The sequence below is a fragment of the Pleurodeles waltl genome, chromosome 6 (genome assembly GCF_031143425.1).
Source record: "Pleurodeles waltl isolate 20211129_DDA chromosome 6, aPleWal1.hap1.20221129, whole genome shotgun sequence".
NCBI classification, from domain to species: domain Eukaryota; kingdom Metazoa; phylum Chordata; class Amphibia; order Caudata; family Salamandridae; genus Pleurodeles; species Pleurodeles waltl.
The window spans coordinates 998011873-998039618 of NC_090445.1; the positions used below are offsets into that span (position 1 = coordinate 998011873).

General features: G+C 42.2%; 1 protein-coding gene across 2 annotated transcripts in view; it reads right to left on the reverse strand.

Moving 5' to 3' along the window:
- The window catches only part of SGMS1 (sphingomyelin synthase 1), a 668505-nt gene that overhangs the window by 294526 nt on the left and 346233 nt on the right, over positions 1–27746 (reverse strand). The window contains exons 3-4 of one of the 2 annotated variants that reach the window (XM_069239881.1): positions 15194–15252; positions 8115–8218 (exon numbers count right to left, since the gene is read on the reverse strand). The gene's annotated coding sequence lies outside the window, so the exon portion shown is untranslated. The remainder of the gene's footprint in view (positions 1–8114; positions 8219–15193; positions 15253–27746) is intronic. The other variant, XM_069239879.1, reaches the window with a different exon arrangement.

Here is a 27746-nt window from a genome sequence, read left to right on the forward strand (position 1 = left end):
ATGTCTCCTTTGCATGTCAACATTATAGGCTTGAGCAGAGATGAAGATTCAATGTTCACTTTGAAAATAGCATGTTTTTGTTTTCCTAACCTGAGGGAGTCTCAGTGTCTGCTCCAGTCGGAATTTGCTATGCACTGTGGTAGAGAAATTATCAATTTTGCATGATCACGGCCCCCCACTCCTGTATTTTTTTTTGTACCTTATGCTGCTAGTTTTTTTTACCCTAAAGTGCTCTGGGCTCTGCAGACCAGGCCCCAGTTCAGGAGCTCTGGACCCCTAAAACTAGACTTGGAATAGGGTAATAATGGATTAGAATATTTAAATTACCTATAAATCCCTAGTATACGGTACAAGGTGTACTCCGGGCTAGTAAGTTAAATGTCACCAGAGGACTACAAAACGTATTGTGCCATCACTGCTTTGACAAGTGAAACCATTATCTCTAGGTTTGCCACTGCAGCTTAATCAGGCTTAAACTGCCAACTTCACATGGCAAAATAACCCTTTTGCCATGTCCAAACCTTCCTTTTCAATATGTTTATGTCAGCCATAAGGCAGGGTGTCCGATATTAAAAAGAACATGTTGAATTTAAACTTTACATGTCCAACAGAGAAAGCTCAAAATTTTTGTTTTCACTGTGGTAAGGCTGGTTGTCCGACTGGTTAACATGAGGTTTCACTACCCCATTTGCGGAACGCTATCTCCCATGTGGGACCACCAAATATAGTACTCCAACGTATCAAATTAATTGTTTAATTAAACCCAACGTATTGCTGAAGTCGGATTGTAAGTAACTGTTTAATGCAAAGGTGACTTTAGAAAGTTAACACTTTCTTACCTCAAAGATCAAGGAGGCTTTTCTGATTAACTACAGCAGTTGTCACCTAAAAACAGCCTGCAGCCCTCCTGGTAAGAGGTGTGATGTGCACTCATGAACAGGGAAAAACAGGAGTATAGGATGGGGGAAGTGGGATCTCCTCGAGCAGGATGGCCAGAGGGCTGTGGCCACAAAAGGCCCAGCTTCAAAGCCGCTACGGCCTCTGACAAGCTAAAGTGAATCATATTGCCTGCCTTTCTTTGTGCAGGTGTTGAGGTTTTGTGTATTTACATTTTTGTGCATCATTAACAACAATTTATTTTGACAGTTGATTACACATGTACACACAGATAGAGAATTTGTTTCAAAGACAAAAGTACTGTATCTTGTGTAGGTGTGTTTTTCTGACCTTTGTCAACTAGGTGTCATTTTGGGCCTAAGTGCCATCTTGTTCAAAATTGATTTAACTCGTCACTCTTGTGCTTTTCTCTCTGCACATCTTACTGCCTGATATTTTGCAGCATGTAGTCAAGTAAAATATTTTGTTTATTTCCATTGTTATTGTTCATGCAGTCTTCAATAATCTTTCCCAGTCACCAAACAATTTCTTCAAGTTTTTTTTGCTAAATCCCTGTCTCCAATTTGTTCATAGAATACATTATTGTGAATGTATCTAGTTTGTTCTAGCATCTCCAAAGAGGCAAAAAAATTATTCCTGTTGCAGGATTGTGCTAAGATGTAAAGGAAATGTATCATTTTATTGTCCTCTGCTCTGATTTACTGATGAAATAATACATTTGCTCATACCACAGTGATTTTGTAGTTGTGTTAATTTCAAATGCGAAAATAAAGTATAAAAAAACATTGATTTTGCAGGTGAAGGAAGAGACTTTTCTTTTCTACTAAGGATGCTGTCCATTTCTCTCTTGATTTTGCTTCCCATTTTGGGCTTAGATTAATTTCCGATTTAGCATTTCTCTGAATGGTCCTTTTCATTGAGACTCTTCATGGCATTAAGTCAGTAGTGCCTTCCTTTTGAATTCGCAATAAAACCCTTTAACTATTCCACTGATCTAGAACTCAGTTATGGAGTGGGCTCTTACCTATCTGACTCCGTTTACTGATGTTTTGGTATGTTGGGAGGTGCCCTGACACGAGGGCACAATGCCTCATGAACTGAGGTTTACCAAAGTCTCCAGTTCATCGAATTGTGGGTATTCTGACTGACGTCAATTTTGGGGTGTCAAGGGTGCAGGCTTGCCTATGGCCACATAGGTAGATAGGCTGGCATCTCTTCCAGAGGGGAAAAACCTTTTATAGAAACTGTTTACCAGGAGGGGTGGCTAATTATACTGGACACACATCAAGGATATTGGATTTGGGCAGAGATATGCACCAAGGGATTGTTTAGTGCCAACCCCACAGAAGTGATGTAAAAGTGGGTAGGATTGCCCTGTGGAAATAGTAGTCCCATTAGCTAGGGAGTCCACCCCACTCACATATTCAAAATTGTCTTTAAAGTGGAATTTCTGGCTTCCAACCTCAGAACAATGCTGAACTCAAAGAACAAAAGAATGACTACCGGCTGAACCTGTGGACCCCAGAAAGAGGCTGTACCAAGGAAAGCCACATCTGCTTTATGCTCTGGACCAAGGCAGGCCATCGAAAAGAGGAGTGCTCCTGCTGTTGTACCCATGGAGACACTGCCCCTCCACCCCCAAACTCTCCCCACCCCCAACTAGACCTGCTCCCACTTGTGCCAAGGACCTGTGGGTGAACTCCAAGGGCAAGCCAGCTAGCTTCCTATTAACCTTCAGGGCATACCAAAGCTGAAGAAGCCCTGAACCTGCAAAGTGCCCAGCAGACCAGTTCACCCTGGACTTGTCGTGCATCTTACTGGTGTAGCTGAGAGATAGCGTCCAAGCTCCCAAGAGGTCCTTTTCATGTCCTGGACTCTTGGTTGGTGCTGGAGTGTACTCATTCATGTCACAGAACTGCAACTTGTGAGCTAAAAGCTAAATATAATGGTTTCTGAGACCTGAGGCTCATAGACTACCACTACTTCCAGGTTGAATTCTGCTGAAAACTAAGACTTTCCCTAGGACCCCAGACTTCACTGATTCTTCAACCTCAAGGCCAGACTAAAGCTGCAGAGGGCCCTGCCGACCTCACCACTGAGATACAAAATAGTTAGAAAAGTTTCTAAGTATGAAGGCAAACCATGACTGCAATTAACCTGGCACCTGTATTCGAACCAGACTTCCATTGGAGTCGCCCTAAAAAGTTGACTTTGCCGCAGACCTTCAAATTCAAGGCTCACAGACTACTGATAAGTGTAAAAAACATTGATTTACAAACTTTGCAAAACCTTTTCAGGCTGTTTTTTGAGTGAAGAGAGGTTTATGAGAACCTTGCAAACATCATAACCCTGGTTCTCTTCATCAGATTTTTTGGGGTTTGGTGTCTATTTGAAGATAAAAAAAAAACTTACTTTTATACATCGGAGCGCGGTTTTTACTTTGCTGTGTGCCTTACTTATTATCTGTTTTGGTAGTGATAAATGCTTTATACTTGTTTTACTTTGAGTTAAGCCTAAGTGCTCTGTGCCACAGTTAACCAGGACTGAGCTAAGATTTTATTTAAATGAGCTTAACTGGACCTGATAAGGAATGGTGACATTACTTGGTGAGGTCTCACAAGCAGACCCAACTAATAATGCACTTTTCTTACACACTGGAAACAAAGTTATGCTCCATCTCTTGTTCATCTAATGAAATAGAGTTTGCAATTACACAGACAGTGGGTGGGCTACAGGTCATATTTTCCCCAGAAAGTGGTTTCCTGGCAAAACAAGGATCCAGAAAAAGGGGCATGTGAGTTTTTGGTTATAGTGCATACAGGTGTGACAAGATATTTGCCTGCATGTGCATTGCACAAGCTAAAGAGTAAGACAAAAATAATGTGCTTAATAATTCAGGTGAAAAGCTGCACATATTATGCCAGACTCAGTACTTGAAAGTCGCTTTTAAGTACATCAATTGTATGCCCTGTTCCGCTGTCCTTGATGAGGAAACTATTTTAAATGCCATTATGTCAAATTAAGGAAATTACATTTTACGTTTCATCTTATTTCTGTATCGCATGAAATTAGTTACTTACCAGTTACTTACCAGTTACTGTGGTTTCACATATGCAAAGTTGGAGGCCGTCAGTAAATTTAACAGAACAGGAATGTTACTTTGACGGCAAGTAAAATCTCTTTGCTGCTCTACCCACTGTAGCATGGAGTTTGCGAAAGACTTCTGACCGTGAATCTACAAGCTGGGTGGGCTAGTAACAGAGAATGTAATCATCCCACTTTTCACCCCTTGGTATATCTGATAAGAACATTTCACCCTTATGTACATCAGCAATTTTATCATCAGATGAGTCGACTTGGATAGGTCCTTGGAGCACATCTATTAACTGCTGTATTAGTTGACGTGGAGTTGAAGGCAAATGACTTGTTGTGTAAAGACCCTTGGTGTAGGTGAAGTCGGTGCAAACTTGAGTGGGCAGAGGTTGAGAGCCTGGAGGGAATTGTGAATAACTGTCTGGCATCATTTGTCATAGGTCATTTATAAGGTCTACCGGCACCTCCGTCATAGGATGCTGCTCTTCGTTTTCGTACACTGACTGATAAGGGTCATAGTGCCAAATATAGAACTCTTTCTTAACAGTGTTGTGGATGGATGCTTGGATGGAAGGCTTCAGGCTGCAGTTCAGGCAAATATGTCTGTTTTTCTTTCTATGTCCTTTCATTTAACCTGTCCTGGACTACAGGCTGCCCCAAAACGGTCATGTGGATCAGAGCTGAATTCTGCTTCAGTGTCCATTAGCTTGCCTGGTGGCAGTGTGGAATTTTCCAAGGTGAAGCATTTTCCGGTCAAAGTAGTCATGTTTGAAGGAGCAATCAAGGCTACAATTGTCAGTCAGGTTGTCCTTGATGGAGGTGTCATTGATGGCTGTACCGTTGACAGGTTTGTCATTGACAGTCTCGTCAAAGGGTCTGTTGTCTGCTTTCTTCAATTATGAGTCCATCAATATTGTTCTTCACAATGGTGGTAGCAGTAAAGTTTTTCCTGTGGCTCACCACTTTTTTCATCTCTAGTGCTGTCAATGAAGGTTCATCGTCACCAGTCATGGTAGTGAACAGGCTTACCATCGACGGTCAGTGGGCTTCAATTTTTCAATCGGCAAAGAGGACTGTGGTGGCATAGATGTCAGTAATGGTTTCTTTTTACACTCTTCTTAAGAATGTGTGCCAGCAGACTTGTTTAAAACCTTTGTGTCTTTTTTCCTCAGGGTCACCTAAGAGATTCCCTCAGCCTGGTTTTTCTTTTCAGGATTCAACTACATCAGACTTTATTTTTTTTCCCCTTTCTCTCTCCAGCTTTCTAGCAGTTTGCTTTAGAATCACCCCCAGAAGAGGGGTGCTTAGAGGCCTATCTTTCTCTATCCATCATAGAAGTCTCACATCTTTCTCACTGAGAGTTTTGGCATAGAATATTCTGCAGATTATACTGCCCTTAGCTTTGTGAGACCTGGGCATCTGAGAAAACCTTCATTTTCAAACAAGAATCCTGAGCTTTAAAAATGTTTCTCTTGGATTATCCCATAGTTACCATTTTCCAGAGACAGTTTGGTCCAAATGTACACCCAAGGCCTACAAAAAGAACTTTTAAAGTTAACTTATCTCACTTTTAGCAAGAGCAAAGTTCTGAAACTTTCTTCCACAAGACACATGGTCGAAATCAGAGGTGTGATTCTCTGGGAGGGGTGAGGCAGACAACACTTTCACACCATTGGCAGAAGTTTGGCTCCATATTACGGAGGTGGTTGTGCTACAACAGTGGCCACTGCCCTGGCCTTCTTTACGCTGTCACTGCCCTGTACTGCTATGTTAAAGTTACAGCAGGACACCCACTTTGACAACCTGGAATGATTCGGACAAGTGTTTCTATTAGAGATCATGTGCTGGATAACTATATTCACTAAAGTCATAAAAGTAGAATACTCCAGCATGAAGACCCAAATAATCTATATTTATGAAGATCAGTAAAGATCCTAGGATGCCAAACCACAATACATCTGAAGGTCTTTCACACTCCCTAAAAGAGACATCATCTTTAAGAGGCTTAAGATCATAACAAGACTTGTCTTCCGCAAAGTGGAGTAGTGATCAGAATAAAGATACATACTTAAATGACAAGAAGCTTACCTTTAGAATTTTCATGGGTAGCTGGGGAGTATGGGTAATAACACATTTGAGGTAGATGTATTATGTGAAAGAGAAAGAGTGTATTGACCCAAGAATAACATAACACTGCAGACATTTTAAAGCTTAATTTAGCAACATCCAGAGATTATATCATTTAAGAGGCCAAAAGAAGAATGAATATAACTGGACTTATGAAGCCCTACAGCTTATTGCATTGAGGCAAACATAAATGGCCTGCATCTACCTCAGGAGGTCAAGACACTATTTCAAGCAGTTCTATTTGAGAGTTCATGTAAGTGCATTAATATTGGAGCGTCGTCTGCCTGCTTTTGACAGTGCAGATGCAGATGCAGATTAGATCAGCTAAGGGTGAGCATTTACACTTTCCCCCAGAGGACAAAGTGTCAAGACTAATCATTCACCCCTAATTCTCCTCAATCCTCTTACATATAAATCTACCTAAATGTAATTTCATGTGTTCTATCTTTTAGGAAGGAACACACCAAAAAGGTCACCTTTCTAAACACACTGTGGCAGTCTAATTTTCTTTTTGTGTGCACCTGATTTACCTTGACCTGCTAGGTTACATGCTCCAGAGAAATCAACGAAAATCAAAGCCACACAATGGTCCTCACTTCAATAGTAGAAACTTATCCTACATGTCAATCAGGCTTAGGTCAGTTGCATGTGTGTGACTCTTCCTAACTGAGAATCTTCTCAGAGTTGATTTGACTCCCGATGATGAGCTGACATGTGTCAACCTGCTCCATGATTTTCATCACCAGTAGCAGATTTGACGTGGCCAGATCATTTAAAGGGTTTTCACCATCAGCACCAATCTTTTTAAGTAGATGTTGGCCCAGACAAAATCTCAAATGAGAAGACATCAACTACCTCAAACAGTGAGTTTAGAAGGTTACTTGTAGATACTTTAAAGAAACCTAATAGACACATGCAGAGGATAAAAAGGGGCCTAAAGAGTACAGAATGAAACAATCAGCAACTGTGGCATTGTACTATCAGCCCCACTAGAAATGAACTGTATCTAGAACGTTTTTTTTCCTGACAACACAAGAAGCTTCTTCTGTAGTGCAGATAATACCAGTCAACTTTCAGAAATTATCAACTCTAAAGCAGTATAGACTAACTATAAAGGATGAAAAGGTATTCAAATATGGACACAAATCAGCACTTGTAAAGCAGCTGATACATCACATCAGATCAAGTGTATTTCAAAATGATCCATTCACTGTTTTTCTGTACATTAACATTCCAAGTATTTGATTTGTGCTATATGTTAGACACTTATTTTACACGACTGCTCACCTGCTTTGGTACCAAAAACTATAATAGATTGTGCTATGGGCTTCACCTTGTAGTTTCCTTGTTTTAAGGCAACATATTTGAGGTTGCAATTTACTTCATGCATAGGAAAGACTTGGCAGAGTTTACAATTTACATGCTTTGAACAAATGTGCGTAATGCATGCCTTAGCTTAACAATGAGTAGAAAATTGAGCACAGTATTCCATGGTCTTCTAGATCGAGATCTTTAGGCTGAAAACTATTGCCATTGTTTTTGGCAGTCTCCACAAATTTGCCTCATGTAGTATTTAAAGTATGCTACTGCGTAGTGTATAAGAATGCAGAGAGACCCTTTCTCACTTTATATTTAAATATGTTATTTTCCTTCACATGATCTGAAGTGACAGCCTTTAGAAAATTCAACTGTAGAGCTCATCCAGCTCTTCCACCTATGTGCATAACAAACACCATGCCATATCAGACTAGTTTGCTGTGGAGTTTTCCATGCTAGCTATACAGAGTCGTCTTCAATCAGGGTTTACTCGAACAATGCATTAAAAACTGACGTTGTGGTTTGAATTTCATGTTTGATCATTTCAGTGAACAATTTTGGTACAAATATAGTTGCTCATTCCTTTTTTGTTACATTAAAAGTCACACTCTTTAGATAGATATCTCAATTTCTAAGCAACAAAATAGCATGGAAAAGAGTTAAGAGGGTGAGGTAGTTACGGTCAATCGGTGGATACTGTTGCAAGGGCCCGAGGAAGGTAGATGGTAAGATTTAAGCCATTCATGTGCAGCCAAATTAGGAGATTCAGTTGACCAAAACAAGACTGAAAAAAGGAGTAGATGATTTATAAAGAGAAAGACATGCACAATTATTAATCCTTTTCAGTTGCCTCTCAAAAGCATTTCCCCTCACTAATGTCAAATGTAAAGGTTACTTTCCTGTAACAGCATAGTTGAGTGAATGAACTGCCTACATTACACTCCGTGTGGAAGGGAGAATCTTTGAAGCTGAGTCTCATATAGCCTATATGTATAAATGTCCTAGACACAACTTCTAAAACACAAATTACTTTGCTGCTATACTAGTTCCCACTTAGAGCAGGAAGCTAACACAGCACTTAATATCCCAAGCAAGCAAGCTGTGATCTGCTTAGATTAGGACAACTACCTTGGAGGGCACAGTGCTGCACACTTTAAAAAAGGGTACTACTTTATTTTTTTAAGCAAAACATTGCTACATTGTTTTAAAAATATATATTTTCGAAAAAAGAAAAGGCTACACAAACTGCTGGGAAAATGTCTCACCCCTTCAAATAGGAGTTTGGTGAAAAGACAAGGGTCAGCTATAGGACCTCGGAGGATATATTAGACTTTCTGCGATACTAAATATACACTTTTTAACGTAACCATTGTCTAGCATGTTTTAATAACAGAGCATAAGGATAGAACCCAAGTAGGGGAGGTAAAGAACTGAAGAGTTGACTAATTTTTTATGTCAATGGTGGCAGATGAGTCTGCCACATCCCAGCCACTTAGTTTTTGTAATCCCTACTGAGCCCATTCAACAGCACTCAGATCCACTCATAATGGGCCTCTATTTCCGCTTACTGCTGCCTCAGACAACACCTCACCCACAGCTGTGAGTACAAGCCTTCTCTCCCATAGCTACCCACAACCACTTCTGCCCAAAGCTTTTTCAAATCCACTCACCAAGAGCTCCGAGCTTCACTCACTCTTTACAGCCGACTCAACTTGTCAGCCACAGCTACTCAAAACATAGTTTAATTATAGTCCCATCAAAGCTCCTCAGCCACAGCCCATCACAGCCCTTTACTCACCCGTAGCACCAAAGGACCTATTCCACTAACTTAATACCATGCAACTATGTTGCTACTTCCACAAAAGCATCCTGATGCAAGAAAAGTATGACTGCTTCCTCTTATCTTCTTCACTGAAATAAGACTGTTAAAGAGCTTTAGGAGTCTGTGTACAGGACCACCATAGGCCATTATTGAGGATGGTCCTTGATCTATGGCGATCCAAAATCAAGACTTCTCCACCTAACGCAGTATTTCCATGGCAAGCACATAGAATAGACATCAATCAAGTAATCCCCTCTCAACTTCTGGAACTCTGCTGACACCATTGTTTTCACCAATTCTCATCCGTGCAACTGCATCCTTTCCCAGCCCCTAGACTTCCAATACAAAGTGTCTAAAATTGCTCTAAATGTCACTGTACTAAACCAGTACATAAAGAGGCAAGATTCAAATACAACAGAATCCTGGGCTCTGAATACTAAAACAACTGTCATAGAAAATAAAATTCTACTCTTACTCCCTTATCCACATGACAAGAGCGATTTCCGTGCAGCACCAACACAGATTCCCTTTCCCCATTTGCCCGATTTCCAGGCAAAAATTGTCACTAAATCAAACCTAAATAGCTGGAGTTCATCTACCTTTCTGCTGTGATGTATCCCACACAGACTCATCCAGCAATGCCCTCTGCATATTTCTATTGTATTTTCATTGTGTTATACAAGTTATCTTCTCTATCCAAAGTCTAACCTTTGATCATCCCTTCCTTTTGCAAAATGTGTTCTGGATGTTAGTCCACCCTCGGAAATGGCAAAAGATATACCCATCCCATTCGTGGCTTGCTCAGTTTACAAACTCCCATCTACAAATGTTCCTGCTACCTCACTAAACGCTTCAAATATTTTTCCTTTTTCCACACCTGTTCAAGCCAACTGGAGTCTCCATTCTTAATCCCAGTTCAGACTGTTTTCGCACAGTCTCTGCTACTAGCAGATAATTTGCTATCATTTCCTGCACTAAAATACAAGCCAACATGACATTTGCAAACTCCCTTCCTTAATCCTAGCATCCCTCATCTTTCCCTCATTTACTCCCAAACCTCACCTCATCCCTTCCACCTCACAGCATAACTCACATCCAAGAGTTGATAAATCTGGTTCCTCTATCACTACCTGAGGTTCTATGCCCTACAGTGCGCTCTCTAACCCAATATCAAATGTTATTGTCAGTGGATCCTTTGACTGTATTAGTCAGTTTTGCTGGAATTTGGATTACTATCGTTAAAGAAACAGGGATTCCAGGGTAGAGCTGGCAGGTTTACAACTCATCTAATTGTTTGTCTCTTAATATACTCTTTCCAGGGCAGAGTGAGAAGAAATCAATTTGAGATACAGTACTTAGCAGGGGTCATATAAATCTTTGTGACTACCAATATGAGAAACTATGAAACATTCAAAGAATTTTGTTAAATTTCTATCTACATCTGGGATCACCAAAATCACGATGGCTCTGATAAAATCATTTAAATCTTTAACACAGAATGGATTGGCCAGAGTCTGATTTCCTACATTTGACTGTAAATGGATCTGTCTCAATATTTGTCTAGTGTACCTTCTTATGGAATTTGACAGAGGTCAGATTAACCTGAGGACAATGTCCACCACGGCTCCATTCAAATATCTGAGGATGATAAGAAGCATGTTTGATTCTCTTGAGATTTACACTAACAGATAAAGGATTATCAAAACAAAAGGTGTGGAGGCTAAGCTGAGGTAGAAAGTGCTGGTACTATTGGTGAATAACAATGACTATTTAGTCCACCTAATGTTCAGAAGATTTTGAGTGCCGTCATGAACTACCAATTCATGCACACATTTACTCCAGCAAAAATGAGCCAACTCTGGACCATGACCCCCAAAGATAAAGGACAATATAAAATAACTGAAGGAGTTTGGAGCTAAATAAAGATTCCAAATGCACTGCATATGATGTTGTGATTTAGTAGAACTGCTGGCATTAACGATTCTAGTATCATAGCGAGCCAACTGCCAAGTTTTCTTTTATATATCTATTGGCTTCAGTGCTAAAAAACAGTTTTCTGACACTAATCACAAAGCTATGTGTACAACTCAGTGCAAAAATACAGGCCATGCTGCATCCCATATAATGAACATCTGCTACCAACTATGGGTACACCGGAGAATTCACAACAACTGCTTGATAAAACTTTACACTACAAAATATGGCTCTTGTTGTCATAAATGTTTATAAGCTAGACAATATTTTGCTGATGTATGGTAGACGTTACCAGTTTTGTAATTCCCTACCAACCATACTGTATCACTGTTTTCTTCTGAGTGGATTCTAGGCCAATTATTCACTGATCTGTGCGCCCCATGTTCCTTTTGAGGCTTTGAGTCTCAGTATTTCTTATTGTCTCCGCTAATCCCAGGTGTTGCCCCTTACCTACCCTGCACTGTCTGTGACTGCCCCTCGTCTGGATTCTGGAAGCATTTACACTGTGAATTTAAGGGACAATATCTAAATATTTCAGAAGCCCTTAACATATCTTTCAAATATCCCGACACCACCTAGCACGTTCCAGTAGCCTAGTCTCTCAGTTTGAATGCAGTGTTGATCTGAAAACTAATACAAATATTTAAGTTAAGATGAATAAAGATATGCAACAGTGGCAGTCACCATTATATAGCTATGGTTCAGTCACACTTTGCATTGAAAAGGCAGTGTTTGCTCCTAATGTTTGACCCTGTGGAGAGAGTTGCACACAATCTGCCAATCTACTAACACTGTCAGCTATGTTTTGCCCCACCTGAGGGTGGGGCTTGAGGGGGGATGTTATGGGTGGATGAAAGAGTTTTATTTCATATTTTAGATCCTGTTAGAAATGTTGTCAAAACAAAGAAAAACCCACTGGACATATTTACAACAAACCAACAAGCTTGGGGGGGTGGGGAGGATTGTGTTATGGGTGGGATGAAAAAGTTTAATTTCATATTTTAGATCATTTTAGAAAGGTTGTCAAAACAGAGAAAACCCCACTGAACAGATTTACAACAAATCAACAAACTTGGCCTGAAATTAGAATTTAAGTGACTGCCAGTGAAAGTATATTAGATTTTGTGAAGATCCATTATGACTGCAAAGTTAAAGGGGTGGGGTCAATTTTTTAAAATATACTAATAACTCAGGCACCGTTCAGTGAATCTTCATGAAATGGTATGGACATACTATATTTAAGTATGTACAGGACTGCGAGGGTCCCCTTGCCCCCCAAAGTTAAAAGGGAGGCAAAAAAAGTATTCATCTGCTAATGACATTGGCACTGCAAGATTATTTTGCATAAAATGTGTCAAAAGCCTGGAAATCTTGTTTCTTTTTGGTATATCAAGCTTGGTTCCACTCTATAAATTGAGTGGGGTGGCTGGTGCAATAAACTTTCATTTGTTGATACCTTTAGCTCTGTGTGTTCAATCTGCATTAAATGTGGCAGACAGAAACCAAGTTACACACTGTGTCGCTATTTCAAAATCTGTGTAGATCCATTGAGGGAATTGGGAGGTGGAGGAAGAAAGACTTAATGAGAAGGTCAAAACTTTGATTTACTATTATCATTAGCACCGTCTGATGGATCAACATGTAATTTGGCAGAGACTTAACCTACTCTTAGTTTGCTCAATGTTATACTCGCCTACTAAAGTAGGGTGGGGAGATTAAGGATGCTGGGATGGGTGGTGGATTGAAAGAACTGTTAGTTTGTTAACAAATTTGGCAATGTTTAATGAATCTACACAACATTTGGCAGATATTTTGTGGGTATAGCTTAGTGTTGATTATGTCAATTTTATCAGATCAGTCAATGGGGTGCAAAAATAATTGGTAGGCCAATTAGAGTTTCATTCCCTAATAATTTTATTGCTGCTAAATTAAACTTCATGAAATTTGGCACCCATCAAACTCAGTGCAAGGCCAGGCAAACTCTACTACCAGCACCCCACTGTACACAGCGGAACATGTTTGGGAACGGGCCTGGCCGAAGGCTGTGGAGAGCACGGAATGGGTAAAAGGCAAGCTGTGCACAGTGTAGTTAGATGGACACAGTGGGTTGGGCACAGGGCTGTGTGCAAAGTGTGTTGGGCGGTCATGGCAGTCTGAGAGCAGGGTCTAGCTGTTGGCCCCGGGAGGTTGAAAATTAAGTAAATCATAGCCAATAATTAAATTCACTACAACAGCTAAAATGTGATCTACAGGTTCGGATCTAACTCGTCTACCACTGAAACTTAACAATTAAGGTTTGCTATGTATAAGTGCATCAAAAAGGGCCTTTCAGAAAACTACAGAGACGAGCAGAATTCTTAGTCAAGGCTATAAATCCTTTGTTACAGTTTTAACAGGACTCAACTCCTTTAAAGGGTTACTCATTGTTTATGTTGTTTTTATTTTACTAAATGTTCAAATATAAATTCAAACTTGGAGATAACATTGAGAAAATGTGCAATATAACCGGAGTACAAAGATTTATTTTTTGGTGTCTTGAGTGTATATACTTTCTTTTAATCAGTTTTCAATCTACAAAAAGGGAGCTAATTTAAACGTAGGTGTCTATCTATGGGTGCCTTTCGTACAGCATACGTTAGGTTTTTCGTTCTTATTGATACAGATTATATGCAGATCCTGATGGATGTAGGGTTAGAATACAGCTGTGTTGGGGAAACACCGAAAAGCTCTGAAGGCCATCGGTGACTGAATGGCTTACCACTTCCAGAAGATAAATCCTTATAAAACAGAGATCCTTGTTATTACTAAAGCCCCAAAAATCAGTGCAACTCCATTCTTTGGTCTGACTTACTTGGCAATTACCCCTCCCTTGCATCAGCTGTAAAGAGCTTAGGAGTATATAAGGGCACTTAACTTTTTGTGTTCAGTACACATAAGCCGCCCTGAAGATCTGCCTTTTCCATGCTAGCTTGGTGGATTGTTTCCTATCTTCTAATCATATGGGCATCCTCACCAATGTTTTCCTCCATCCCAGATTAGAGTACTGCCATGCCAGTACTAGATGCATCATCTAAAAACGCATTTCATTCTGTGCTAGGTGTATCAGATGTCTTCACTCGCTCCTACTTACAAAGTGGGTATTTTTTAAATCGATTTTCTAATCTGACTAATAAGCTCAACAAGAATCAACCTTCACAGGAGTCCAATCTCCATGCTTCTTTTTAGAGACTCCAAACTGCCCAAAAAAAGGAATGGGGTGGGAAGTCCTTTTTTCATCTTGACTTCATGTACTGGAAGAGGCCACCTTTGACTCCAAGACCAGAGACAAATGGTTTTAAATTTGGATACACCTTAAAGACCTCGTTGATTGATTTTGCTCTTTAATCCACATTTCATCCTTCTGTCTGGTGTCTTAAACACGTTTTTTCTAGTGCCAAAAGTCCTTTTTTATGAGGTTTGTAGCGAGGCATACAAATGTCCATATATGGTATGATATTGTTTCATCAAAGCCAGGGGATGCAAGCCAGCCCACGATCAACAAATGGACTCTCAACCAAGGACACTGGTGCAGGACAAGGCAGAGGCCATATTTGCTTTCTGAATTTACCGGTGGTGTCCAACATAGGTTCTGGGGTGTCAGATCAATTGCAAATTTTCAGGAAATGTACTCAAGCTATAGATGCCTACAGTAATTCCAGATGAAAAAAATGTACATGGTCACTGGTTAGAATGAAAATGTGTTGATCTAGCCTTCCTGGACCTACGCCGGACACACTTATGTTCACTTGAGACTGCTATACAACACCATCACAATGTATTGCTATATACACTCCACCTTCATGGAACCGCTAAGTAACATCTATTGCCCTTCACGTTAACTGCACCTGATGTGTCACCACACACCGTACTGCATTGTGAACAGTTGTCAGATGCACAAAACATAATATCACTAGTCAAACTTACCGGTTTTCGACCAGCTGTTGGATTCCTCAAAGTAATCCTCTCTTCATCCTTCAAGAATCCTGAAAAAATATCAACATTTAGTTGAATTAATGTACTCGGGCCAAGACACTTCAGCACAAATACACAGAGCAATATACGTTTCCTCATACCAAAGGCGATTGTCTCATTTGCCTAACTTCTAAAATTCCTCAACGTCAAAATAACCAACTGTATTCGATATAAGTACTCACCCAAAATAGTGATTAGATTTTTGATGGCAGTCAACTAACACACGAACTTGTACATGTATTATTTTGTGCCTTTATGGAGAAAACGTTTACAATTTCTATAAATTGTTGATACCGATAGGCAAATGTTTTTCGACCGTTTGACAAGGAAGCTTGTATTGTGATAACCTGCAATATTTTGAACAAATAGATGGATGCTATGTTTTAATACCTCAGTGCTGGAAGGACAAAGTGAGCAATGTCTCAAAGTAACTGTTGTCAGTACAGTACGATCGTTTGTTTAAAATCAATTGTACACAACTATTTAAAGTATCCGTTTTTCTTTTCTGCAACATATTTCGTATAACACCTACTTTAGAGACTGCGGCAATTAAGATTATTTAACGATAGTTACACATTAAAAACCTCGCCAACGACTGATAGGAACGTAATCATGTTTTACTGGTTTTCGCCACTATTTAACTTTCTCAGACTGGCCCGAACCAGTTTAGAACATGACCAGATGCAAATTATGTCTACGTCGAAGCTAACAGCTCTTAAAAAAAAAAAAGTGTTTTCAGCAAACATTAAGGTTTAACAATATCTTTTAACTGATCGCGTGAGCGTACATTTTTACCTCGGGCTGTAACCTTTTCAATTATTCAACTGCCGAACCCAGTTACAAAACAACTGAACTTTGCTTCCTACCACGAGCCGCAGACCAGGTAACTGAATTTGCTAACGTTTGCTCGCATAAGGAATCATTTTTCAACAATCTTTAGCAGCTTCTTCCATGATTAAGGTGTCACAATGATTTCTTATGAATAGTCTTTTTATTCCACATACCACTTGGGGGTGGACAGACTAATCTGAACGCACGTGCACTTTGCAGATTATGCTTTAAAATGATTTTACCAAGCCTCCTGAATCATATGTTTAGTCAATCCTTGCAAGTCTCGTCAGAAGTATGTGCCTTGGTGAACTGCTCATACTGAGAAGGCATAAACAAATCTGCAATCTATGTTCTTGAGGCGCTCAGTAGACTGCAAGCACAGGTGATTTAAATGGGCAATGCTAATGACTTCAAAAAGCTTGCAGGTGCATGAGGATGAAAACTTGCATCTAAATTAACTTTATTTTGAGCCACACTTTCCTAACAAACACATGCTGGTTAATATACAAATTAAAGTGTAAGATCGTTTTTTGAAGGACGTTATCAGTGTTTGAACATATGCATCCATTGTTCATCTGCACACATTTTTCACAGATTGAGCTGTGATGTAGAAATAAGTTTAGTGCTGTCCCTCAAGTCACAGTGATCATCTATAGGTAACAATGTATGCATTATGTTAACTGAAGTATTATTGGTTTGATTGTAAAGTGATGCACCAATAAGCCATTTTAGTGTGCATGGGTTTAGAATATAGACTTCGACATAGGTGGTATTGAAGTTTAATTAAATGTTTGAAGGATTAAATTGAGTGAGTTATAATTTAGACTCTAAACTGACAGCCTGTATTGAAACTATACTGGATTTCTAATAAATGTTTAAAATGTTAGCAAAAATTGAGAAATGTAGCTCTGTGTTATACTGACTGAAATGTATTACGTCTTTTCATTTAAAGTTACTGTAACATGAATGCTAATGGAGAATCATTAATGCAGAATTTATAGTTTGTGAAATAAAATGTGTTTTATTTGATGTATTAATGTTCTGTGTTAATTCATTCACATTAGCCTAAGTGAGGCCTGCTAGGCCCTGTACTTCCTGATTGTGCGGAAAGTGTCAAGTCATCTTGCTAATGTGTACCTTTCTTTCAGACTTTGTTCCTACGAGAAGACTAGTATAGTAATAAACAGCTATTGTTTTACACAGAGTTGTAAGAATTCAACTTTGGATCTAGAACATCCTGGATTAAAGTCTAGCAATTTAAACATGTGTTTCAATCTTGTGTGGAGCTACATGGACGTATGCAGTTCTCATGACAGATTTGGGAAAATTTGGAGTTGTTTCAACTTTGAATTGTATGACCGATTTTGATTGGATGTTGCTTCTTCAAAATCAAATTAACTGTTGCATTGACATCAGATTGCTGTATGAACTTTAATATGTCCATATCCAGATGGACTTTGTTCAGATCTACGAAGAAGAATCCTGAACGCTGAGCCCTTTGGAGAGGTACCTTCCTTTCAGCCTTTGCCCCTTTGAAATGCCTTACTGAGACAGATTTTCTCCTTAACCCTTACAGGAGACACTTGACCGAGCTTCTGACATGCTGACGTTTTCCCTTTTTATCCACTTTTTGCCCACCATAGTTAATTAATTTGTTGTCCAAAATTACCCCCTTCCAAATTCTTTGTCCTTTTTGGTCTTTTTGTCTTTCACGCACAAGTGTTCAGCCCCACACATTATTCCCGAATTGGTTAAATTGTAGGGTTTTGCTAAGCCCAGCTAAACTGAAATTGATTATATGAAACTGCCTGGATTCTTATTAAGACTGAGCAACACTTATTCTCTGCACCTCAAGTTATCTTATTAATATTTTGTATTTTATTTGTTAGGTGCCTAGTTATCCTAATGTTAGTTTGCCTGAACTTATTTCTTCGCCTTGGGCAACCCTTGGTGATTCTGCATCTTTATTACTTTGTCTTGCGAATTGTCTACATGACTGAGCTTAAGTTTGTAACAAAACCCTTAACTTAATTTCTGAATGGAGTCTTTGTATGGCCACATTGGTCATACTGTGTAATCTATTTGGTTTGTATTAAAATGGGGTTGTATGGTTCTAACACATCCTGTGCAGGGTCCAGAGATCTGTTGACCTCAATCAGCACTGATTCCTGTGAAGGATGACAATTCTCCAGCAACTGCCAAAGCTTTTATTAAAGTCTTATAGCCCACTGCAGGATTTAAACTGTTTGTTAAAGGCCTTGAACCTAAACACCTATAACAAGGCAGAGGGCCTTAACAAATGGTATATCTTGAGATAGGATGGCTAGAAGGCTGTTTGAACATTAGAATGTTCAAAATGAAAAAAGGGAGAAACAAAAAGACAAACATTGGAATGTTGGAAGAGAAGGCTAATACCAGCCATTATAAGCCCCTAGCCACTTCACGGTCTTCAATGGAACTCTCAACACTCCACTGGTATAATACTAACTAAACTTCCTAAAAGACTAGTCAGCTTTTACCACATTAAAAGAAATTCTCATCCTTGATACAAGGCTTCCACTTCATAATTCTAGTGTCTTTTACTGTTCCCTCCACTCAGAAACACCACCCTACAACATTCAGGTTCCACCGGGAATTCAGACTCCAAGCTGCCTGTGCCAGAAAATGTAAGAAGAGATTGTGTGGAGCCTTCAGGAATTAGGAGCACATCATCTGCTTCAGAACAGTCCAGAGTAGGAACTGCAGCATCCACTGCAAAAAACATCCCTGTGTGAATGCAGTGCATGCTGCAGAAGACAATTCTAGTGAGGAACAGGTCCTTTCTTCTGCTTTTATTAGCACATAAAATGAATCCAAGACTTAGTTTCCCTTTGTCTCACAAGCATTACCTGTGTTCTATGTAGAAACAGTAATTGAACAGTAAGGTTCTCTTTTACCAACATGTTAACTCCTATTTCTACATTAGAACAGAGAGCAAAGCAGCAAAACATCAGCACTTAGCACACCAAATGTATTTTTTCTTTTCTTAAATAGACGCTTAACTGTAGGGATTTAGGAGGAAATTATCTGCAAACAACTAAACTTGATTCAGTGTGTACAGTGTCCGATCTAAAAGGATCAAAATTATTTTGTTCTGCCTTAGTAGACAAACACAATGAATTTGTTGCAGGGGTCATTGCTCTTGTTATCCGTCTTTAGCAGTAACATTATTTTGGAAGCTGCTCAGCCACAGCCATTATTTACTGTGCACAAGCGAGCTGCATTGCATAAATTAGCACAGTGAGTATGAACAAGTGGTCTGGTGGGAAAGACGTAAAACAAGTATATTTTACTAAGCAATATGAGCAAAGAATCATTGGTTTGAAGTAAACTCTTAGATTAGGGAGGTTGCTGAAGTGAAATGGCCATGAACAGTCCCAAAGCGCGGGGGCAGCAGTTTTTTTTTAGAGCTCAAGATCTACAACTTAAAATCAGACAGCAGTGTTTGGGAGGGGGACGATTTACAGACGTAAGGTGTTAGACCTGGCATCATTAGAGTAGTCTCCCTTGACTTTTTTGTCTTCTGACCGTCTGTTTGCTGACTTCATTTTGCTGGCTTTATGACTCTGGGAACTTTAACACTGCTGACCAGTGCTAGAGCTATAATTTTGGCTTATCCACAACTTGCATATTTAATTTATTTGTAATCCCCTAGTAAAGTGCACTATATTTGCCCAAGGCTTGTAAACTGAATGCAAATGGTAGGCCTGCAGCGCTGATTGTGCTACCCACTCTAGTAGCCCTTTAAGCAAGACACAGGACTCAGGTCTGCCATTGCAGAGCCAGTGTGCAATTTTAAACAGTCATGTCGACCTGGCAAGTTAACCCTCCTGCAGGCCCAAATCTTCGTTTTTGATACATAAAGGTCACCCCTAAGGTAGGCCCTGTACAACCCAGAGGGCAGGGTGCAGTGTATTTAAAAACTTGGACATGTGCTCTACGTTTTAGTTGTCCAGGTAGTGAAAAACTCAAACTCATTTTTAACATTGGGATTACCCTATTACATTTTATAAGTTTAATTTCTGGAATCACAATTAAAAAAATCACAACTTATGGTGAAGTTGGATTTTACCCACTGTTAGAAAGTTGGTATTTTCTTATTTTAAATCATCTAGTGCCTTCTGCCTGTCTCTGAATACACATGTGGGTGGGTGACCGCTGTGCTCTTGTACATTCCCTCCAGACAGCCACACACAAAGGGAGCTTAGGTGTGGCAGAGTGGCCCATCGAGCTGACACCTGAACAGACTGTAATGTGAGCCCTCACAAAGGGCTGCATAATCTCCTGTAGTGTGTCTGGAGCCAGTCAGGAAGATCAGGGACTTTGTACACCTCAAAAGCCTCTCTCTGAAGTCTCCCCCACTTCAAAGGCACCACTGGGTATAAGTACTAGACTTCTGACCTACCAAGTCAGTACACTTCTGGACCTGAGGAAATTCTGCCAGGAAGAAAGACTGACATGCTGCTGGAAGGACTGTCACTATGCTGGACTACGCTGGATTTTGCTGAAATCCTGCTCTGCCATGCCTGCAGGGCTGCCCTCCTTGCCTGGGAGTGAGAAGGATTGGACCTGCGTCTCTACATCCCCAGAAACAAAGTGGCTCAAAGGGCCTACTGGCTTGCATTATGTTCCTGAGTCTCAGGGGCATCAAAGACTCCAATCACCCCATGCAACAGCCTCTGGACTCTGCCAGATGTAAGTCCTGCCCTGCCAAGTGGTACCATTCCAGTCCCGGGCCCTTGCAAATGGGTTCTGCCGCTGTTGGTGCAAAATCCACTCACTGCCTTCACTGTGCTGATGGGATCTGCCGCATCCCTCCTAGATGTCGACGCGCCGCTGCTGCTGAGGACGAGGATCTCGCAATGCCTGCTGCGCAGCTCGGAATTGATGTATTGCCCTCAGCACTGATGCAATGTCTGCTGCGCAGCTCATTGACGGCGCATCACTTTCAACGTCAAAGATTCACAGCCGATGCATCCCCAACTAGCTCGGTTCGGAACCACATCACCTCCTCTGCTTCCCGCATCAGGACTTCGATGTTAAAGTACCCACCACCCCAAAGGTACATTTTCAGCAGGACAAGGTTGGTCCCTGTATCCGACCTGTGCGCCATCGCAGTCGGCTTGACTTTTCAGATTTGACCCAGTCTAGTGTGACCAGACAGCCCCGGTTAGGGTTTTAAGCTTCTAGGCCAGTGGTTCCCAAACGTTTGGCTTCTGTGGACCCTCTCCATCAGTACTGGAACACAGGGACTCCCCCACTGAATCATTATTGGAATCCAGGCCCCTCCACCCCCCCAATAAGTCATTACTGAAAGCTGCAGCCCTAATCCGTTATTATTACATTTTCCAGTCATGGACCCCCTGAGGAGGCTTTGCGGACCCCCAAGGGTCCCCATACCATAGGCTGGGAAGCACTGTTCTAGGCACTATATTTGTGTGTATATGTATATATATATATATATTTGTTTTTATAAAAATCATCTCTCTACTACTTATAGGATTTCTTTTGTTTTGCTCTTGTTTTATTCATTACATTAAGCTATATTTTTCAAACTGGTAAGTAATGCACAAATCCTTTACACATTGCCTCCTAAGTTAAGCCTGTCTGCTCTGTGCTGAGCTACCAGATGGTGAGCACAGGTTAATGTATGGTGTGTAAATGACTTACCCTGACTGGGACTGTGGTCCCTACGGGGAGAGGGTGCATACCTCTGCCATCTTGAGACCCAAATTCTAACAAAAGGTAGGTGTTGCACAACATATAAAGGCTCATGAACGGAGTACAGTGCTTTTACAGCAAATAAGAGATAAACTGGCTGCATGCAAGCCTCTGGGATCTTTGAAATGAACGGCTTTCCCTACAAAAGGGTCCAAAGCCTCAGATTCTTCACCATTCATCTCCAGGTTATCAAAGAGTATACTGCAGTAGATAAAACATTTACATTTTGAGGACAGCAACTTTGGTAAGCATAAACATAATCCAATGGTTTTCCTGGGATTGTTCTTCACCTATGCCATCTTAGGTATAAAAACAGCATCTGCGTACTGTCACAAGACCGTGCAATGCAGTCTTCATTGAAGTGCCGGCAGTGAGAAACCTACTGTATGTTGAGCCTCTTGGAAACAATTCTTTGGTTCTTAAAAATTGAAACGTAGTAAGAACCTGACAGTCCTGATACCATTCTACAAACGTCAGCACAAACCACCTCTGAAGCTGTAGGCTGCCAGTTGCATAATGCCAACTCGTTCAATGTATACAGTACTCAATGCCACCGTTTTTAATACCTGCAAAATCATGTCTTAGTACTTGCCAATATAACAGTACTTAAGATGTCAACACTGAATGGAAGAAAGCCTGGGTTGGTAATCCCCGGTTATGAGCTTGTGGCTTGAAGGCCAGATAAGATGTAGGAGGAGAACATTTAACTGACAGAGCAGTCTTGTTGACAATCATGGTAAAGGGGACACATTTTCTAGGGTAGGCTTGAGAACGTCTTGGTGATCACAGCATCAGCATAAATCTAGTGTTACAATTGTTTGAAAGCATTTGCCCTAATATGGACAATCTTCAAAAGCACTTTCACCCCATGCAGAATTAACAATTCACTTAATTGAAATTAGTTGAAATTATTTTCCTGCCTTTACAGAAGTAAATCTCTAAACATTGTCAGACTGGGAATAAACAGGCAGAAGAACGAGTTACTTACCTTCGGTAACGACTTTTCTGGTGGATACATTAGCTACCTGTGGATTCCTCACCTCATGAATACTCCCATGGCGCCAGCATTAGACGGAAATCTTCTTACTAGTCTCTGCACGTCGACGAGGACGTCACTCTAGCCCACGCGACGCCGTCTGACATCATACAGGCAATAAGAGGTCCTCGACGACGTGCGGACGTCAGTACCAATCATTTTTTTTACGTGCATGAGAACAACCAAGCAATGCAATGAAAGAGCAAGGCAACATCCCATTATATTGTAAAAATACACAACATTGTATGAATAACTGTAAATCTTTTTATATAAATATATATATATATAAAACTTTCTCTTTTAAAATATATACACACACCAAGTATATACACAAAGATATATACATATATATAAATATATTATATACACATCTATTGCACCCTCAAAGACCAAGAGGAGCGCACTCAAGGATTACTTGGTAAGACCAGAAAGGCAACGGGGAGGCGGGTGGGACCGTGAGGAATCCACAGGTAGCTAATGTATCCACCAGAAAAGTCGTTACCGAAGGTAAGTAACTCGTTCTTCTGATGGATACAACTACCTGTGGATTCCTCACCTCATGAATAGAGTCCCAAAGCAGTACCACGCCCGGCGGTGGGTGCCTAAATGGTCAAACCAAGAAATCCTGCAGCACTGACCGTGCAAAATGGCCGTCCCTTCTAACCTCAGAATCCAAACAGTAATGTTTTGCAAAAGTGTAAAGGGACGACCAAGTTGCGGCCTTGCAGATGTCGACCACAGGAACACCCCTGGCCAAGGCCGAAGTGGCCGACTTAGCTCTGGTGGAATGAGCTCTAATGCCCTCAGGAGGATCCTTCTTTGCCAAAGAGTAACATATTTTAATGCAAAGAACAACCCACCTGGATAGTGTTCTCTTGTGGACTGCCTTTCCTCTCCTCTTGCCCACGTATCCAATAAACAGCTGATCCTCCAGCCTGAAATCCTTTGTTCTATCAATAAAGAAGCTCAACGCTCTCTTTGGATCCAGACGGTGCAGTCTTTCTTCCTCTTTGGAAGGATGAGGCGGAGGATAAAACGTGGACAAAGTAATTGCCTGAGCCAAATGGAAGGGTGAAACAACCTTCGGGAGGAAAGCAGCCTTGGTCCTCAACACCACCTTATCCCCATAAAAAGTTGTATAAGGGGGCTTTACTGATAAGGCCTGCAACTCACTCACTCTCCTTGCTGATGTTATAGCTATCAGGAAGACTGTTTTTAAAACCAAATACCTCAAGGGGCAAGAATGCATAGGTTCAAAAGGGGACCCCATAAGGAAAGTCAGGACCAAGGACAAATCCCATTGCGGCATAATGAATGGCTTTGGAGGATATTGATTTAGAAGACCTTTCAAGAATCTGATAACAATAGGGGATTTAAATAAAGATGGTTGGTCTGGAAGACATATGAAGGCTGACAAGGCCGATAAATAACCCTTAATGGTAGCCACTGCACAACCTTTCTGCGCCAGAGATAGAGCAAAAGACAAAACGTCCGATAGATGAGCATGCAAAGGATCAATCTGCCTCTCTCCACACCACGCAACAAATTTAGACCACCTATTAGCGTAGATAGATTTAGTGGAGTGTCGCCTGGCCGCTAATATAACATCCACTACCTCAGGCGGGAGAGAGAAGGAACTCAGGTTGCCCCGTTCAATCTCCAGGCATGTAGGTGCAGACTCTGGAGGTTGGGGTGTAGAACCTGCCCCTGCGACTGCGAGAGGAGGTCTGCCCTGAAAGGGAGACGGAGCGGCGGGCACATTGAGAGTTGGAGAAGGTCGGAGTACCACACCCTCCTTGGCCAATCCGGAGCTATTAAGATTACTAGAGCCCGGTCTTGGCGAATCTTCCTCAATACTCGAGGAATCAAGGGTATGGGAGGAAACGCGTAAAGCAACTGGCCGCACCAGGTTATTTGAAACGCGTCCCCCAACGCTCCCTGCATCGGATACTGAAGGCTGCAGAACAACGGACAATGCGCGTTCTCTCGAGTGGCGAACAGATCTATCCGAGGAAACCCCCACCTCTGGAAGATTAAACTGACTTGATCTGGATGGAGACGCCACTCGTGGTCTGCCGAGAAGTGGCGACTGAGACTGTCCGCACGCACATTCAAAACTCCGGCCAGATGGTTTGCTATCAAGCAAATCCGATGGTCCTTTGCCCAGGACCATAGTCGAAGAGCTTCTCTGCAGAGAAGGTACGACCCCACTCCTCCCTGCTTGTTTATGTACCACATCGTGGTAGTATTGTCCGTTAGGACCTGTACCGACTGACCACGAAGGGAAGGGAGGAAGGCCTTGAGAGCCAGACGTACAGCCCGTAACTCCAACAGATTGATATGAAACATCTGTTCCTCTGGAGACCAAAGACCTTTGATCTCCAGATCCCCCAGATGAGCTCCCCACCCTAGAGTGGAAGCATCCGTTATGACTGTGGCCACTGGTGGCGACTGCTGGAACGGCTTTCCTTGTGAAAGATTGTTGCTTGCAATCCACCACTTCAAATCCACAGCAGCATCTCTGGAGATCTTGACAGTACCCTCTAGATCCCCTCTGTGTTGAGACCACTGCCTTCGGAGGCACCACTGAAGAGCCCTCATGTGCCAGCGAGCATGCGTGACCAACAGAATGCAGGAGGCAAAAAGACCGAGCAGACGAAGGACCTTGAGGACTGGAACTACCGCTCCATTTCGAAACATTGGAACCAAATCCTGAATATCTTGAATCCGCTGAGGCGGAGGAAAGGCCCGACCCAATGTTGTATCCAGTACTGCCCCTATGAACAGGAGGCGCTGAGAGGGCTCTAGGTGAGATTTGGGCTCGTTCACCGAAAAACCCAGGTCGAACAACAACTGGGTTGTTGACTGCAGATGATGCGACACAAGCTCCGGGGACTTGGCTTTGATCAACCAGTCGTCCAAGTAAGGGAATACTGCTATCCCTTTCCTTCTGAGTTCTGCCGCAACCACCGACATCACCTTCGTGAAGACTCGAGGTGCTGAAGTAAGACCAAACGGAAGGACCGCAAACTGATAGTGTTGCGATCCCACCACAAACCGGAGATACTTCCTGTGTGACTTGAGTATCGGGATATGAAAGTAAGCATCCTGCAAGTCGACAGACACCATCCAGTCTTCCATGTTCAACGCCAAAAGTACCTGTGCTAGTATCAGCATCTTGAACTTTTCCTGCTTGAGGAACCAATTCAAGATCCTCAGGTCCAGAATTGGTCTCAAACGACCATCCTTCTTGGGAATCAGGAAATACCTTGAGTAAACTCCTCGACCCCTTTCCTGCTCCGGGACCAACTCCACCGCGCCCTTTGAAAGGAGGACTTGCACCTCCTGTTCTAGCAACAGGAGGTGTTCTTCTGAACAATACGAAGGGCGGGGCGGGATGAGGGACGGGAACTCCCGAAAGGGAAGGGTGTAGCCTTTTCCCACAACACTGAGAACCCAAGTGTCCGTTGTAACAGTCTTCCATTTGGTGAGAAAATGCTGTAATCTTCCCCCTACAGGAGAGGAGTGAGTGGGAAATGGTGGAAGCCTAAGGCTGCTTCCCCTGCTGCACCCCGCCAGAGGATGAGGAAGAGGCAGAGTGCTGCGGAGAGGCTCCTCTGGTGCGGACCCTACCTCTCCCCCTGAAAGATCTATAGGGATGGGAAGAAGCAGGTTGCTGATATCTCCCCCGAAAGGAAGAGGAGGAAGAGCCACGCCCAAATCCACGAAACCTCCTGAAGAATCTGGAAGAGGCCGTGGAAGGAGGAGCTTGGAGCCCTAACGACTTAGCCGTGGCCCTGCTTTCCTTAAAACGTTCCAAGGCCGAATCAGCCTTAGCTCCAAACAGTTTGTCCCCATCAAACGGGAGATCCAACAATGTGGACTGTACATCTGCCGAAAAGCCGGAGTTACGGAGCCAGGCCGGTCTCCTTGCCACCACAGTTGTGCCCATTGCCCTGGCTACCGAATCGGTGGTATCCAGTCCCGTCTGGATAATTTGGGTCGCAGCAGCCTGGGCATTTGAGACAAGATCCAAAAGACCCTGAGGAAGCTCTGTAAACGAAGAGGAAATGTCATCCATCAGAGCATGAATATACCTCCCCAGGATACAAGTTGCATTGGTGGCTTTTAATGCCAGACTGCAGGACGAAAAAATCTTCTTCGACTGCGCCTCTAGCTTCTTTGAATCTCTGTCCCCAGGCACCGTCGGAAAAGAACCAGGCGCTGACTTGGACGAACAGGAGGCCTGCACCACCAAGCTCTCCGGCGTAGGGTGCCTAGATAAGAAACCAGGGTCAGTTGGAGCCGTCCGATACCTCCTGGCCACGGCTCTGTGAACTGCTGGGGAAGATGCCGGCCTCTTCCACACCTCTAACACCGGATCCAGCAGAGCGTCATTAAATGGTAACAGAGGCTCCGCCGCGGCTGAGGCCGGATGTAACACCTCTGTCAAAAGGTTTTGTTTTGCCTCCACCACCGGCAAAGGCAGGTCCAAAAAACTAGCTGCCTTCCGTACCACTGCATGAAAGGAAGCAGCCTCCTCAGTATATTCCCCCGGGGACGAAAGGTCCCACTCAGGGGAAGTGTCCAGCCCACTGGCCGACTCCAGTCCACGGAGCCCATCACCCGAGTCCTCTAGCTCTCCTTCCTCTAGGACTCGTTGGTACTCCTGCTCTTCTAATACACGGAGAGCACATCTCCTTGAATGAAGTCGTTGCTCAATACGCGGAGTCGACAATGCCTCCGCCGAAGTCGAAGATCGGCGCCGATCTTCAGAAGCCACCGACGCCGCATCCGGCGCCGCAGGTAACTTCGGCGCCGACGGAAGAGCAACTGCCGCAGATGGACCCACCGGAGTCACAGGCCGAAATCCCGACG